The 12,000-nt window shown below is 37.6% G+C and overlaps 1 protein-coding gene across 5 annotated transcripts in view; it reads left to right on the forward strand.

Moving 5' to 3' along the window:
- RARB (retinoic acid receptor beta) overlaps nucleotides 1-12,000 on the forward strand; it is an 824,831-nt gene that overhangs the window by 123,285 nt on the left and 689,546 nt on the right. The gene's annotated exons all lie outside the window — the stretch shown is intronic.

Raw genomic sequence — 12,000 nt, forward strand, 5'->3', positions numbered from 1 at the left:
AGTTTATTGGATAAAGCTGAAAACAAAATTCTTTCAGCAGAAACTTCTTATTAACATTTGAAGACAAACATCAGAGTTCACACATTATAAAACTACTGTAAATTATTTTGACCTGAGGATCTTTGCTAAAACTGCCTTGCTCATATGATAAAGGGAACAATTAATAACTGTATTGAAAGGGCTCTGAAGTAACATGCCAGCAAAACAGCTGAGCAAAATGTGCATGGTTGGGAGGAATCAGTCAATCACATGAATGTTTAAAAAAATCTATTTATTCTTGCCAGGCACACAAAATATCACAATGATTGAATGCGCCTTTTTCTTTTCATACAAATACGCTGGTCTCATGTGGAACAGCACAATGAAATCAGTATTACCTGCAAATGGATTCCATGTGGGAATAAGGACCTTGTATGTATTTTAAGGGCAGGGGGAAAAATAGAATAAATGGCAAGCAAGCTGTTCATTATGCTGAAGACTGGTGATTGTGTAAGATTAGGGCAAGGTCTTATAGTTTTGCTGGTTACAAACTTGGGAAATGCAACCATGTGAACAAAGTAGATTTTGCATACTGGTTTAATTATTATATTCACCCTTAAAGAAAGTCACTATTCCTCTGAGTTATCACTTTTATATTCCAAATATTTTAAAGACTGCCCAATTTCTCTATATTTCTGTTGTTCTTTATATCATTGTTCTGTAAAGAAGTTCTGCATTTTTTCTTGTTTTAAAGGCTAAAATCTGACTTTTGGTTAATTTCTTCATTTCTGCAACATACATTGACCAAATACCTATTATTGCCTATCAGATATTGCACTAGGTGCTAGGGAGTCAAGGATGAGTTAGACTCAGTCCCTGTATTTAGAAAGTGAGGGAGACAGTTATGTGAATAAATAAATGTAATAAAATGTAGTGAGTAGCAGTCTATCCTAGGGCTCTGGAATGAGGTAGACTGGGTTCAACTTTCAGCTCTGCCTCTTACTAACTGCCTCTTACGAGACATTAATCAAGTTTTTTAACCTCTCTGAGCCTCAGTTTTCTTATCTGGTAAATAGGGGAAATAGTACCTCTCTGGATCACAGAGTTGTGAAGATTACATGTCAACATATTTTAACATCTTCCATCTTAAAAACAAACCCTGGATCCCATACTTCTCAGCATCCTTCACTTCATTTGTCTGCTCCATGTTGTCACATTTCTGGTGAGGCTTGTCTGTATACGCTATTTTCACTTCCTTTCTCTTTTACTGTTCCACCTACCTTAAAGTAGCTTCTGCCTCTACCACTTATGGAAACAACCCCTTTTGAGGTCAGCAGTGACCACTATATATGGTCAGATCCAGTGACCTACATTCTTATTCAACTTCCTGGAGCATTTGAAAGAGTTGATTGGTCCCTTTTCCTTCATAAGTCATCTTCTCTTGCCATCAGTGACTTCGGTGGCTTCTGTGACACTATACATTTCCAGTTTTCCTCATCAGGCTTTTATTATTTCTCATCTGGCTCCTCCTTCATTACTCCATCTCTAAAAGAAGGTTGGGTCTTTCCAACCTTGGGTCTCCATCCTGGGTCCTCTTATATCTTCTTCTCTGCCTCCCCCTCCCCTGCCACTCCCCTCTCTTCTTAAGTAATTTCTTCCATTCTCATAGTATTAAATCTTATCTCAATTTATGTCTCTAGTCCATACCTGGCCTCTGAGATCCAGAAACATCTATTCAACTATCTACTTAACTTCTCCACTTGGATGTTTTATAAGCATCTACAACTTATATTAGAAATTAAAGTCTATATTACCACTGTCACCGACACACTAAATTTATTCTCCCTTCAGTCTTTCTCATCTTGGGAAATGGCACTACCATACTGTACCCAATTGTGCAATCCAGAAACTTTGCCCCTTTACCACCAACATATTTCTTAATTCTTCATCCTGTACTTTGTGTTCTGGGTGGCTGTTCACCTGATACATGCCGGTAGGCCTGCCTGTTTTGGTGGTTTATAGTCTGCATCTGTTCTGATTGGCCAGTGCTCTGGCCATACTAACTGATAAATATCTTTTACTGTTACCCCTGCTTGTATCTATCTGCCTGTGTCCATTTCCACAACCCCCAGAGGCCAGAACAATATCACCTCTCACCTATTATTTTTGTTCAGGTGTGATAGATTTGTTTGTAAATTATTAGTATCACTATTTAAAGCTAAACTGACTTGCATTTTGCATATTATGTGAAATATGTTTCACACTATTTAGTACTAGAAAGTTGGCTATCAATAAAGAAAGGCATCTACCTTGCAAGATATCCCACCAATTTAATACTAAGAGGATAGATGCATTGTAAGGAGGAAGTCCTTTATGGGTGGGAAAATACGCTGGGTTGACCTCTACGCCAAAACAACAGATTATGGAATTTCAGGTTGTCAACTCTTTGCCACATTTGGAATACTGTGCCTGCATGTTAATTTTAGAAATTAATTTTAGGAAAATGAAGTCAGATACTAAGTTCTACCACTAAAGAAAGTAAGTTTAAATAATCATAATCTTGAATTGCCTATTTTTTCTCTTGGCCAACAGAGTACATTTAATCAAAAAGCTATTCTAGAAATATAATCGAGAGACAGAGTATCAAGCATGTTAAATGTTGGTGTACAGATTTTTTGACAAATGGTAAAAATGTAAGCAGAATAACCGGAGTGAGATGTATCATCGTTGTCAACTCCAGAATTTTTTGTTGTTCCAGTCTTACACTCCTTTGCTAGGAGGCTGGTGTTCTTAGCAAAATGGGCATTCTTGAGTACACTTGACTTTGTATTCACTGCATTTGTGAATTATAAGGTTTTACTTCAAAAGGTTAGCAATGACGTCCATGTAACCGTGTAAACAAGACTCAAGTGATCTTTCAGTGATGTCATTGAGACTCAAAGATCAAGAAAAGTCTGTGCTTCAATCTTCTAAAGATAGAGGCATTTTCATTCACAAAACAGGTGAAAGAATGTAAGAATTGGTTCAATCGTAAATGTACTTTTTATTCTCTGTTAGTCTTATGGTGCTGATTCTGGCTTTGACCTTTGGATTACATTGGGCTGTAGACTCAGTCTTTTAGTAATCTTTCTTTCTCCTTTTACCTCTCTTTCTTTTTCCATCTCTTCTGCTATTTAGTTCTTCCTTCCTCTTCTTCAGTTCTTCCTTGTTACTTCTTCACTTTCTCTTCTTCTTTTCCTTTCTTTCTCTCCTTCTCCTGTCCCTCATCCTTTTTATTGTCTTTCTTCAATATTCTTGTATAAGCAAAAACAAACAAAGTAGAAGGATCTATATGAGCTTTTCCCCCGGCTGTTACCACTACTATAGGATTTAATCTACCATATTGCCCCTGCCTTTTCTGCTTGGTGGTCTTTCCATCCCTTACTTGAAACTTATCTCAAGAACTATAAAATTCTTGCCTCAGTTTTCCCTAAGTCAACAAATAAACAAGTAAGAGGTGAGAGAAAGGGATGGGTAAAATTGCTTTGTGCATTCATGCTCTAGAATGACCTTTTTCCAATAGGTAGTGTTTACCACTATGTGATACAAAGGTAGCATGCATACTTCCTGAGCTCAGGTAGTGTTTTGGAAGACGCATGTCTATCTTCACAGTAATGATGACAACTAAAATAATGGTTTAAGTGATGAGATCTAATATTTATTGAGTGCTTGCTATGTGCCGGATTCTGTGCTAAATGCTTGATACATGTTATTTTATTTATTCCTACCTCCCGGTAGGCTCATATTATAGGTGAGGAAACAGACTAAACAAGGTTAAATTACTTGAGCAAAGGTTGCGGGACTAAAAGTATGGGAGGGCAACTCAGATCTTCTTAGCTGCTGTGTTCTATATTGCAGAAGAGGCACTTCCTCAGCAATACCTAGGTTCTATATCTATGAATACATTCATATTGATAGTGAGCTGCAGGAATGCCCTGAAGCCGTAGTATCTGCTATAATATAGACATAACACAAAGAAATGATGGGTGGGGAGAATGGCATTTGTTGGTCCTGTGGGCTCAAGTTGTATAGGAGGTCAGTTGGGTAAATTCTAAGGTTAGATTCTTCATAGGAAAACATGGTCAAGGCAACTCGTCATAGTCTATCTCCAATATGGCTACTGCGGAAGCCTGAAACTAGTGGGATTTTCAGGGTAGGATGACCTAAGCATCATAAGCTTTAGAAGAGACTTAGGTGACTTAAGTGGCTCCCTGCTCTGCTTTCTCCCTCAAGGCAGTATGCTTTTTAATTTTTGGATAAACGTTCTATAGTTTGTCTTCAGTGAGAGTGAATGGTATAAAACACTAGGTTTGATCAGAAGAGAAATAAGATGGCATTGTGGGGGTGAAATGAGGCTTAACCAAGGAATGAGCAAAATGGACCCTCCTCTTCTGTAACTGAGGTAATTGCAATTGGGTGGTCTCTTTGATTCTTTGCAGAAGCAATGCCCCATGGTGCTATGCATGAGGAAGGACTGGGTATAAAGGAGACGACGGTTGGCAATCTGTGCTGAGTGTCTTACAAGGGCCTCCAAATGAATCCTGTGTTGTAACAAAGTTCATTCCAAAACCTAGTTTGAAATACATGAGAGCACGGACAGTCAGAAAGTATGAGTATTCCAATAGCTTCCTGACTGGTGACCTTGTTTCCACTGTTGCCTCACATAGTAGCTAGATTGGCCTTATTCAAATGTTAATCAGAATATGACACTTAGCGTGTGAGAGTCCTCCAATGGCTTCCCACCTCTCCCTCTTAGTAAAAGCCTAAGGACTTACAGTGGTCTAGGAGAGTCTTTATGATCTGGCCCCCTGTTATCCTTCTGATATCATCCACTGGCCTCTTTTGTTGAATGAATGAATAACTTTTTAGTGAGCCAGGGAATAGCCAAGGTGCTCAACAGTGTTTGTTGAATAAATAAAAGAGAGATTTGGGGGCTGGCCTGGTGGCATAGTGATTAAGTTCGTGCGCTCCACCTCAGTGGCCCAGAGTTCGTGGGTTCAGATCACGGGCAAGGACCTACACACTGCTCGTCAAGCCATGCTGTGGTGGTGTCCCATATACGAAAATAGAGGAACTGTGCAGCTATGACATACAACTATCTACTGGGGCTTTGGGGGAAAAATAAATAAATAAAATTAAAAAAAAAAATATAGAGGAAGATTGGCACAGACGTTAGCTCAGGGGCAATCTTCCTCCTGCAAAAAGAGCAAGATTGGCAGTGGATGTTAGCTCAGGGCCAATCTTCCTCACAAAAAAAAAAATAAATAAATAAGGAGATATTTTCTGTTTTAATAGAGACACTGGAGAAATGAAAGGCATAGGAACAATTTCTATTGTGGCTGAATACGATAAAAGTAGTGTATCAGAACTGCTGGATGCTGACCTAGAGTTTTCATCATTTGTTTATTCAGTCATTTAATAAGTATTTATTGAGGATGTACTATGTACCAGGCATCAGTCTAAAGGCTGGATGTTCATCAGTGAACAAGAAGGCAAAGTCACTGGCCCCTTGTGCCTGACATTCTATTAGGAGACATATATTATAATAAAGTAGACAAAACTATAATTTCAGGTAACAGTACATCCTATAAAAAACTTCAGCAAAGAGTTGGGGGGAAGATAGGTTTAATTGCAGATCCCATACCTTCCTGGTTTTAAATGCTGAGTAATGTGGTCGTCTGTCTCCTCTCTCCTGTCCTGAAATGGTACTGATCTGAGAGATGAGTACAGTTTAAACAGTCTAGCGCTGAATGAATGTGTTGTCTTCCTTAAGATTTTTCTACTAGTAAAATAAGGCTTACTTTTAAAATATTATTTGAAAAACAAAGTTCGCCAAAAGAAGGTCCTATATTGATGTCTTCTGTGTATGTGCTCTGTATTTAATTTTAAAACTGTACCAAATGCTTCACTGATACAATGGCAATTGTAGTATTCTGTTGATAAATAATTTAATAAAGAAATCAAACTTAGAGAGCTTTTTCTTGCCTCATACATCGATATCTTCAACATTATAGTTAAAAGAGATAATTCTGAAAAATTTAAATAGAAGAGGTTCAGTTTCCATGTGATTTACATATTACTGACTTAATTTTCTCAATACCAATTTTGGCCCCTTTATTTCCTGGTTGGTGTTAATTTGCCATGGCGGTGATAGAAAATGAATAGAGGCTCCAAATCAATATGATTGGCTTAGAAACACAAATGATTAACAACAAAGTCACACCAACAATGAAATAATGATTGCTGTGGATGAAGCATTCAGAGCCTGTCTGACACTACCCACTGGGGTCGCTAGTGACCGTGAGGTCTCTATGAGTTTTGCATCACTGCCTTAACAAATTAACACAAACTTAGTGGCTGAAAACGTCACAAATTTATTATCTCACAGTTTCTGTAGGTGGGAAGTCCAGGCAGGCTTTGCTGGATATTCTGCTTAGGTCTCACAGGCCAAAAATCATTGCCAGCTTGAGCTTTTAGCTGGAAGTTCCGGGAAAGAATTTGCCTCCAGGCTCATTCGTGTTGTTCACAGAATTCAGTTGTACGTGGTTGTAGGACTAAGGTCTCCATTCCCTTGCTGGCTGGAGATCATTCTCAACTTCTAGGGACATTTCTTGGCTCATGGACCCTTTGATCTTGAAAACCAGCAACAGTGGCTTCAGTCCTTCTCATGCTTCAGATCGCTCTGACTTCTTTTCCCACATCTCTTCTTCCTCCAGCCAGAGAAAGTCGTCTGCCTGATAAAGGCTCATGTAATTAGATGGATCCACCCGGATAACCCAGGATAATCTCCCTGTTCTAAGATCAACTGATTCGTAATCTTAATTACATCTGCAAAGTCCCTTTTCCCAAGTATGGTATCATATTCACAGGAGTGACATCAGAGAGTCAACGATATGGGGGCCAGAATTTTGACTACCACAGGGCCGATGAGATCTACCTTTGGGAATATGCTATGCTTGTCAACTGAGACAGACCAGGTGACATGACAACTAGATGGATTGAAAACCTAAAAACTTTTGGTGAAGTAGAAAGTGGTGTTCTTTTAGTACATCCCATAACAGAGCCAGTGCAGATTAAAGACACAGGATTAAACAAAACAAAACAAAACTCAATTATTTAATTTTGTGAGACATGGCCTCCAAAAAACAAGCTTAAATAAAGAGGGAAATTTTCATGTCCTGGGGTAGAACATTCAAATGCCTTTGGGAGTCAGGAGCCAAAAAGGGAGGCAGCCAGGATGTAGGGCAATAGCCATGTAGATTAAGAATGTGCAAGAGGGCAGCCCTAAGTTAGCTCCAGGTACTTGCCTTGCTCTGGAACCATTTCAGCTTGGTAATGACAAATGTCAGACTTGAAATGTGGGTTTAGAAATCTGGACTTTTGTGTGAATCTGGAAATCTGTGTGAAATCTCCAAGTTTTTTTTAAATGCTAACTAAATCAAAATTAAAAATAACGGAAGCACCGAAACATAATATATTTGGGGAATAAATTTGGCTGTGGGCTGCCAGTTAGCAATTTATGGTTTTACTCATACTAAGTAAAGTGCATGTTTGAGTAAAAAAGTGTTCAGTATGATAGAAAATACTCAATTTGGGAACTGGCATTGACAAGGACATTAAAGTACTCCAACACAGTAAGACTAGGAAGTTTTTGACTTCAGCTTCCAGATGTGATGCTGTGACTTAATGCTCTACTTTTGTTACCCTATAATAAAAAAAAAAAAAAAAGGAAGTTAATTAATGCTATAATGCTGTTTCCCGAGTGTTTAACCTTGCACGAGTGTTTAGAATACCACTTTTTCTTGGTTTATACTCCTCAGGTTTACATAAGCAAAAGGGATCAGGAAAGAGTGTGATGAGTTATCCACTGAATTTGAAAGAATGTGAAGGAACAGTTTGGATAATTCAAGCATGGATCCCAATCTGCAGAAAATTACATTTGTCTTTAGAGATAGGGAGAATATCTTTTAAAAACTGATTTAAAAGAAGAATTTCTTTTTGCAGTGTTTCATAGTGCATGAAGAGGCCTAGAAAGTTTATTCTACAAACTGTGTTGAAGGTTCATAAGGTTTTTATAAATGTGTCCAACTGGGTTGGAGCAGGGGCCATAGGATGGTATAATAGTTGGGAGCACAACTCTGAGTCCAACTAATAGGACTTTGGATTAGGACTGTACCACTCACCAGATATGTGATACCTTGGAAAGGTTATTTCACTACTGAGACTCAGTTTCCTCATCTGCAAAATGGGATCATTAGCACCTAACTCAGAGGTGGTTGTGAAGATTAAATGGATTGACGCATTTGAAGCACTCGGCTTCTTATTACATGATTCTAGATTGGTGCACCCAGCATTTTATCAACTACCATCAATTCTCATGGATTTAAAACTGCCTGGTAACTTCCTGGAGAGGAGCGATGTTTATCTGTCTCTTATTAAATGAAGCGGTGAGGATGTAAAGGAATGGTACAGTTAGAATCCGAATCCTGGGTTGATGCTTCATCTCTTCTTGGCACATTGTTGCCTTGGTTGAGGTTCATGAGGGTTTGCTCTTTCCCAGACATCCCCAGCATGGATGTTGCTGTGGTTTTATAGCAACATGTTTGGATTTGGCACCTAAGGACCTGGATGCAAGTACTGCTTTTACAACATTCCAGCCAAGCCATATGAAAGTGGGAAATACACGCAAGTTCTCTGAGTTTTAGATTTCTTTTGTATGAAACAGAAAACCAAGTTTTCTAACTCACAGTGGGCTTGAAAGGATTGCTTGAGGCAGTGCATATAAATACTTTTTATAGATTTGGAGTCTAATGGTTAGTATTTGCTACTACCCCTACTGGGCCATTTTCTTTGGTCTGGCATGAGTAGGAGGAAAGAATAATGTGAAAATGACACTCAGCACAGTCACTACTGAATCATCTAATAAATATGTATTGATATTTATCAACTTATCAACTATACTAGGTGTGGGGGATAAAAGCAAAACAAACAAACAATGACACAGTGCCTTTCCTCTTGGAAGTCATGTTCTTGTTAGAAAGATAAACACAATAATACACTGTGATACACACACTGATTCAGCTTCCTGCAAAGTATTTTGGAGAGCAGTGGGACGGTAGTGTGGGGAGAGAATCCAGGAAGATCCTAAATGAAGTATCCTTACAATATTTTTTTAGCTAGAGACCAGTATCCAGGAGATGTTCTAAAAGACAAAAACAATCAACGAAAACAAAAGCAAATGTTTCCCTATGTGCTTTCTTGAGCTTTAGTTATTGTATACGCAACTGAACAATTCCTTGGATGTTTTTCCAATTTTTCCACCTAAAGTCATATTGCTAAAAATATTACATAAGATTTCAAAATACAATTAGAAAAATGGAATTTACCTGCCATAACCCTAGTGATAACACTAACAGAGATTGCATATAAAAATGTATACACAAACCCTGTTCTTCAGTCATAGCATATAGCCATGTGCTTATAATTGGTCAGAATTGCTGCTTCGAAGAGGATTACTGTAACCTTCTCAAACTGCCGTAGTGAATCAGAAAGTCCTCACTTAATTTAGGATATTCCAGAAGGTGTGTTGCAGTTTTGATGACTGTAAAATACCATATAGTATTTTAGTAAGGTCAAGCTTAGAACTAGATTTCAAGGAAAAAAAGTTAAACCAAATTTGTGGTAACCCTTTACATCAAAATTGAATGCTGCTGTGTCCATCTCATATTTTAGATGAGTAGAAAAAGTAGACCAACAGAAGGCAAGTTAATTACGTAATTCTAATCCTAATAGTCTTTTTTAATATAGCAAAAAGCAACTAATAAAATGGTTTACTATTATAGTGAAATTGTTGGCAAACATTTTATAATTATAAATAGGAGTTTTGTATCTATTAATGATAACGGAAATGCAATAGGTTTAGAAAGTATTAAATATAAAATTTTTAGAAATTGTTATTTTAAATGTCTTTATTAATGCATACATTTTGTGAATTTTATGTCCATTGTCTTTTATATTATTACATGGAGCTAATACATAAAATTTTTACATGAAAGAACCTATTGAAAAATGGCCCCTTTTTAGTTTTAGGTTTCTGTCTTTTAGAAGACAGAAAATATTTTCCTGGACTCTTGTTTTTAATTGATCTAGTCTACTTTTGTGCTCCAAAGGCCTAATGATGTGTTAAGAATTCTCCATTTTTGTTGGTTCGATTTTCTATTGAGCAACATTTCTGAGAGTAATAGAATGAAGTAGGAAGGGAAAAGATTGAGAACTGCTCAAGCCTGACTGCAGTTATGGAAACAAGCAAATGATGGGAAATAATTCAGGTTATTTTCATTTTTAGTTCTTATCAGAGATTCATTGTATTTAGATAGAAAACATGGAAACTGTCCTATTATAAATTCAAAACTGTAGTTAGATCAGCATATTAAAAACTACTTCAAAATGGAATTATTTTATCATTTTGAGTTCTTTATTTCCCTTATAGGAGCATAAATGCCAATTGGGCTGCAAATTATAGCAGATTATCCTTTCTCCTTAAAAGAGTTAGTAATATGAATATTATTTTGTGAGGAATTTGATTTGGGGGTCGAGGAGTGATCTTATTAGCACTAGACACCCTTGGCCAATAATCTTATGACTATGGGATATATATTAAATCCTCTTCTATTTATATTCTTTGGCAGGCCATTATTCATTGTTATTGCAGAGATTTTGTTAAGTAATAGTTCTCTTGAGAAATCATGGGTGCTTTTTCGAGGTCACGATTTCCTATGAGCTCAAAGAGTAGGCCGTACATCCTCTCTTCAGTTAAGAACCCGCTCTATACCCATTTTCTTTAACACATACTTTATTTGTAAGGTTTCTGACACTCCTTTCTTCCGAGAACTTAAGAGTGATACATCACTCTTTATTTTGTGAAGTAAAATTGATTAGAGGAAACAGGAAACATAATTCTTTAAGCGTGAAACCCAATATATTTTGAATACTTGGCTGGGCTGCCATAGCTATCGTCATACGTTCGTTCTCTGGAGACCGTGGGGCTGTGCCAGAGGCCTCCTGGTAAACAGTCCTCACAGTGTTTCTCCTTACAGTGGAAGGAATTTTGTCCTTGGCCTTTATTATTATTGTTTTGCTCTGACATGACGAAAATCCATCACCTTCCAGATATTGATACCTGTTTGTTGCTGTCAGGTCATTGCCAGGAGGGGAAAATCAGCTAATTAGGTGGTGTTGGTTTTTTTTTCCCAATATCCACCTAGAGGTTTTAATGATAGCCATGTTTTAAAAAGCTGGGTTAATTGAGCAATGCGGCTGAGGAGACAATCACATTTTAGATTTTACTGAGTTTCAAGGGCCACTTGAAGGCAACTCCCATTTCTAAATCTGTGGCACTTCAAACAATCTATTTCCAGACAAGAGTCAGTCTAAATGGATGAGGGGACCCTTAGGGGAGTTGGTAAAAATGGATTTTATAAGATAAGGAGACTTTATTTCAAATCTTACCTTTACTACTTACTAGCTGTGTGACCACAGACGAGTTACTTCACTGCTCTGAATTTAAGTTTTCTTACCTGTAAAAGTGATGTAACAGCACCTACCTGTGAGAATTTGTTGACTTTGCATTGGCAACGTACCTGGCATGTTATGGGCTCATTATAAAGTGAGTTCCATATACTCATCTCCTTCATGGGCACACATAGATTTGAATCAAATATACACCTCCTGTTTGACTACACAATGGCAAACTAACATATCAGATCAGCATGAAAATTGGATAAGCCTTTTACTACTGAAGTATAGTCTTCAGATAAGCAGCATCAGCATTACCTGGCAGCTCGTTAGAAATGCAGACTCTTGGGCCCAACCCCAGACTTGCTGAATCGGAACCTGCATTTCAACAAGGGTCCCCAGGTGATTGTGTGCATAGCAAAGTTTGAGAAACACTGGAATCAACCATGACATTTCTCCCCTGATAAA

This window comes from Diceros bicornis, chromosome 2 (genome assembly GCF_020826845.1).
Source record: "Diceros bicornis minor isolate mBicDic1 chromosome 2, mDicBic1.mat.cur, whole genome shotgun sequence".
Classification (NCBI taxonomy): Eukaryota; Metazoa; Chordata; class Mammalia; order Perissodactyla; family Rhinocerotidae; genus Diceros; species Diceros bicornis.